At 34.2% G+C, this 6000-nt stretch overlaps 1 protein-coding gene and 1 non-coding gene across 3 annotated transcripts in view; one reads left to right on the top strand and one right to left on the bottom strand.

Annotated features, from left to right (window-relative positions):
• Nucleotides 1–3793: 3793 nt before the first annotated feature.
• Nucleotides 3794–3873, bottom strand: Trnal-uag (transfer RNA leucine (anticodon UAG)). The gene has a single exon. It is a non-coding gene; the product is annotated as a tRNA-Leu (tRNA).
• A 1885-nt stretch (nucleotides 3874–5758) lies between these two features.
• Nucleotides 5759–6000, top strand: part of LOC133848394 (protein bunched, class 2/F/G isoform) — a 60208-nt gene continuing 59966 nt past the window's right edge. Inside the window, exon 1 of one of the 2 annotated variants that reach the window (XM_062283948.1) lies at nucleotides 5759–5921. The gene's annotated coding sequence lies outside the window, so the exon portion shown is untranslated. The remainder of the gene's footprint in view (nucleotides 5922–6000) is intronic. The other variant, XM_062283945.1, reaches the window with a different exon arrangement.

Raw genomic sequence — 6000 nt, 5'->3', positions numbered from 1 at the left:
TTAAGTTCTTTATTATATTTCATACAAAGTTTATCTTTAAAACTTGATTACAAATTTAGCGAATTTTCATAGATTTGCAAACCTAAATTTAAGCGAAATTAATTTAATTTAGAAGTTAGCTTCTGTCAGATATGCAAATCCATTCAAAATTCGTTTAATTTTCAAACAAATTTCATAGATAAAATTCTTAGATCTTTCAACTCCTTTCTCTGCAACTTCGTAAATAAATAAAAATTGGTGCAAAATAAATGCTACGAATTTGATCTATGAAATATTTGCATATATTTTGATTTACTTTAGAATTAAATGCAAAATTACAATTTATTATTTACCATTTATGCAAAATAGTCGCCATCAACATGAAACACAAAAGTATTCAAATTTTGGCTGCATCTTTTTTTTCTTCCTGTGTTTTTTTTTTGCACGCCAAGTTCAATGGCTCATTAGAGGAAGCGCTGAACAAAAGATGACTGCCCGGCTGGCTGGCTGGCTGGCTGGCTAGCTGTGTGCAACCCTTAGCCAGGGTTGCAGCCCCTATAAATAGAGTCAAAAATGAAACTTAGGTTTGAGGTCGCTGAAAGAGCGCTATAATCAAATTTGCGTCATGTTGCATACTTCAAAAGTTTTGATTTGAAAATTAACAAATGAGAAATGCCACAAACAAAAAAATGCTTCAATGAGGGCGAACGAGAAGAGTGTAAAAAAAGCGAAGAGGTGGGAAGGAGAGGGAGAAGGGAGAGGGAGAGGGAGAGGAAGGTAGAGCAATGGGACTTGAGTCAAGTAATGATGGCAGCCGGAAACGCCTGCAATTTGCCACAATTGAAAGTGGCTGCCGCTGTTGTCGTTGCCGCTCTTGTTGCTGTTGCTGCCTCTTCCCGTTCTGCTTGCCTCTTTCCCCTGCTCACTCCTCTTCTCACTCTGCTTGGGCAATTGTTCAACGCGCTGCGCTGCCATGTTTTTTTTTCTCTTGTTTTTTAATGTCTGCGCCCCTTTTGGTTGGCTCTTGTTGCCGCATGTTGCACCCGCCACCACGTCGCATCTCTCTCTCTCTACCTCCCTCCCTCTCCCTCTCTCTCTCTATCTCTCTCTCTCTCTCTCTCTCTCTCTCTCTCTCTTTCCCTGTCTCTCTTTCTCTCTCGACTGACAGCTGTGCCGCATCTAATTGAAGTCGTTGCCGCTGCTTTGCATAAGTCCGCGCTTCAGTTGCGCCCTGGGCGGGCACACAATTTGATTAACCCATGGCGTGCAAAACTTCCATCATCATTAGTCGCTCCCCTGCCCCTGCCCTCTGTCCCTCTGTGTTGCCCCCTGCCAAGCTGCTGCTGTGTCCACTTTGTTACACTTCAATTGTAATTCAAGTTTAAGCGACCATTTTGCCAACGCATAAATATATGTCTATGCATGTAAGTGTGTGTGTGTGTGTATGTGTGTGCAACTAATTTTTCACACCCTTTTACTCCCCTGTACCCCTTAGTCACTTTTGCTTTGCTACTTTGGCTGCTTTCCCTTTCCATCTTTTCGTGTTTACCAATTTTGCATTTCATCTTTATTTTTTACTTGCCTATTTTCTAATTTGCGCTTTGCATCCCCGTTTCTGAGCAACTTCTACCCCCCTCTGCAACCCCTTGTTGTCTTCTCCCCTTCTTCTCCTCTCCCTCCTCTCCCTTGTCTCCCTCTTTTCGCCTAAATGCTGCCTCAAGTGCCTCAACTGCTGCCCGCTTGTCTGTCCCTTAAATTGGTTCCTCATCATTGTTACACATTCTTACACACACACACACACACATACTTGGCCACTTCGGTAGCACACACACTTACACACACACACACACACTCGCTGTCAGCACTATTCGCACTTGAATAACTCAAGAGTTCCCACATGATAAATCATTTTTCACTTTAGCCTGTCAAACGAACCACGAAATCAAAAGAAGAGCAGCGATTATTAGTAAAGATAATCCTATTAGAATACAATTATTTATACAAAACTGAATAGAGCAACGACTTAAAGAACTTTGCTTGCTAGATTATAATAATAATAATTCTAATTGTAGTTTTTATCACCTATTTCTTTTATTTTGTACATTTCTCGATAAAACAATATAAAAATGTTGTATTTTACAGCTCGAACAGAATCTTTTTTTGTGCTCACTGCAAATCTGATTTGTTGAAGCTTAAGAAAAAAGTGTATAAGCCTCATTTTCATTCACTTACAAAGCAAATTTGATAAAGAAATATGTTCACTTTGAAAAGAGATTCACATGAAAATCAATTGCAAGTATTTCTAAAATGAAATACTAGTTTAGTTGAATTCTGATAGTGAATTTGGAGGTCCTTTTATGAAGAGACGTGAATATAGATCTAAGTTATTTTGTAAGAGAGGAATAAAATCACTTTATAAAAAAAAAAACTTTTAAGAATATAATAATTTGGGGAGTAAACAAAATGCAATGAGAAGGAAGCTGTTTATTAAGATTAGTAAATAAATCCTGAATGATTTATTTAAAAAAGAAATAAATTCACTCTATAAGAAGATGCTTTAAAAAAAGCAAACTATTGAAACTATATTCTATGAATCTGTTTATAAAAAGTAGTAAATAAAGTATAAAGGAATTTATTAAAAAAGGATCAAAACTCACTTTAAGAAAAGTTGTTTTCATAAAAACAAACTGCATAGGAACTACATATACTAATTTATGAACAAAACAATATAGAAAGAAAAGGAAAATAAAAATTGTTGTTAAGTTATGAATTTCTACGTTTTCTCAAATGAATTACATGTAATTACTCTTATTATAAAATACTTATTAAAAGTTGTGAACATGTAACGGGGAAAGGAAGCAAAGGATTAAACAGTATAGTTTCTTAAACAGAAATTAAATGGAATAAATTAAGAATGCTGATGCGCTATATTATTGAACTATAGAATTGTATTGTAGTACTAGGAAGTATTAAATTTAATTAAAAGAAAGTACTTTTCAGTTCAAATTCAAACTCATTACATTTAATTTTATTGATATACAATTTTAAATTACTGTTTATTAATTTCCTTCTTCAAACTCCAGTTTTCAGTTAAATTCTATTTGAATCTACTCCATTTCACACTCTCTTTAAAAAATGGAAATGGAATCTTTCGTCTCCTTTCTCTCATTACAATTTCGCAACTTTTCCGCCACTATTTGGCGAAAGCACAAAGCTTATTTTGTGTTTATGCTTGCTAATTGGCTGTTAATTGGGAACTATGCTAAGTTTTTAATTAACTTTCGTGAGGAGGAAGCGTTAGCGAGGACACAAACCACAACCGCAAAATTAGCCATAAATTGCACACTGGCGCCATCTGGCAGCCGCAACAGTTGCGGCTGTTCAGGACCGTTTTTGCCAGTTTGACAAAATGCAAAATACTTAACTCAATTAAATGAATTACTTTCAAAGTGCAATTTGACACGACTAACACATACCCTGGAAATCACACTCTTCAAAGGGATTAACTAGAAATGTTAATAAGGCTTTGACATATCCTTTGATCTATTCAAATTGTTTCGTGCGCAACTCACCTACGAAAACATTGCTTACTAGCTTATGCCGCAATTATAAGCTGAGTTCAATGGGGATGAAGACAAAGCGAACGATTGTTAATGCTGAGCAAACACAAACAAATTTGTATGAAGGATTACAAAGCTCAATCAAATGCAGCGAAAATTGCAAATTTACACGGTATGAGGGGGCTAGCTTTATTAAAAATATTTTAAACAGTTCATAAATTGAAAAGAATAATATAAAATGAAAAAAAACCTCTTGACAGCGGTGGGATTCGAACCCACGCCCTTTCGGACTGGTGCCTAAAACCAGCGCCTTAGACCACTCGGCCACACTGCCTCATGTGGATGATCTTTGTTCCAGCTCCCGATAAGATTAAAAACCCCCCCTCAGAAATCAAATAAAAAAAAACATTTTCAAGTCAAGCTGCTTTCTAATTCACAAGCTCTTATCGGTAAATCAGTTTCTTAGCAGTTTCAGCTGCCCACAGCATAGTTTATAGTTAATTTGATAATTAGTTTTATAGATTGGTGAAAATCAATGCGAAATTCGAAACTTTTGCGGCACTTTAACGGCAATTCACCTTTCTGATTGTTGAAGCCAAATTAATTTTCTCACGTTGCAAAACATAAAACAATTACAATACATAATTGAAAGTTAAACTCGATTTAATTGAAATGCGATAATGACGAGCTCATTTATTTACAAGCTAATACAAAATGTGTCCTCTCCGAGTGTTCACACTCGCTTTATACGCTCTCATCGCAGCGGGCATATCAGTTACATAAACTTTTAATTCTGAATTTCATTTTGTAAAACTATAAATTAATTTCGAACTAGCCGACGGGTTTCATTTACCGGCGGAATATTTGATTCTTTTTTCTTATACTTTTTTTTATGTGTTTCTAAATTTGTTATTACTAACATTACAAAATGGTATAATAATAATAAAGCATACAACAATTTTTGTAAACTATCTTACCTGCCAACAAAATTAAAGTTGTTACTTTATATTCCGATTGTCTACATAGTTTAAACTTTTCACTCAGCAAATTTAAGCTTAATCAGCTGAATATCCCCCAAGACTTGAAATTTCCTTTATATATCTAATAATAATTATAATTCATATTAAAATTTGAAACAAACTTATATATATTATCGATTCCTGTCGCCTAACACTATATTATAATTAATATTAAGAATTCAAACGAACTTTCTTATATATAACATCGCTTGTTCTCGTTCAACTCAATAATTAGAAATTATATTTCTAATGTATTTAAATGATCGTTCTTTTTCTTTTAGATATTTCACAAAATGTAATCGGAGTAAGTGAAATACTTACATAATTTATTTACTAAATTGTTAGAATAGATTTTAGAATTTTATTTTTACTTTAATACTTCTCAAGATTAAGTCTCAGTATCGATAATATAATCTTAATTTGAACCCAAAAATTCTTAAAAAAAAAAACACTTAGTATTCCACTGGTCAAATTTAAGCTGAATAAGTTAAGAACTTTTCAAGATCTGAGCTGATTTATCCAATATCCAAATATCAACTAAGCTAATCTCAATGAACGATAAACTCTAATATCCAAACAGCTATTTTTTTGAGAGTGTATTGCCAGTTTGTTGCTGTCCAGTTGGCAACTTGTTTGATTATTCAATTAAATATGTTTTTTGTTTGGCCATTATGAAGCTATTATTGTGTCTATTATTATTATCATTATCATTATGATTGCGATTATGATTTTGATGTGAATTTTGATTATGATTATTATTATTATTACTATTAAGCTGCCATTGTGCGGCAATTAAAGTTTCAACTAATCACAAAACAGACAATTGTGTGACAATAATATTATCATGTTGTTGTTGTTGTCGTTGTTGTGTCTATTTTCGATGTCTAACATTAAAATGGCCGGCAGCCGAGTTTGAAGATCCAAGAGATGCGTTCATTATATGCTCATATGTCCGACAGCGAAACAACTTAATTACACAACAATGAGACAGCAACAACAACAACAACAACAACAGCAGCAACAACAACGATAAACATACACACGATTGAACAATGGCATTTTGGCAAAGTTTTACAACGGCTCTTCAAGTTTTTGTGCTTTTGACAGCTCTTTGGGGTCTATACCCTGTAAATCTAAGTAAGCCCTGGAGTTTATTCAAACTATATTGAGCTTCTAGCTGTCTATAAAAGCAATGTAGCCTCATTGAACTCAACGAACTTAAGAATAACACCTGTGAAATTTGTCAAATAACTTTAGTTAAACTTAATTTACGCACACACAAAACGTTTTTGTAATCGCAGCATTTCTAAGAAAACTGTCCCATTGAACTCAGCGTACTTTAAAGCTACACCTGTGAAATTTGGTAAGTAACTTTAGTTAAACTTAGTACATGCTGACACAAAACCTTTTTGAAATCGCAGCATTTCTAAGCAACCAGTCCC

This window comes from Drosophila sulfurigaster, chromosome X, assembly GCF_023558435.1.
Source record: "Drosophila sulfurigaster albostrigata strain 15112-1811.04 chromosome X, ASM2355843v2, whole genome shotgun sequence".
NCBI lineage: Eukaryota > Metazoa > Arthropoda > Insecta > Diptera > Drosophilidae > Drosophila > Drosophila sulfurigaster.
Note: the sequence above shows the minus strand (reverse complement) of the source record. Positions and strands in the feature narration are given on the sequence as shown.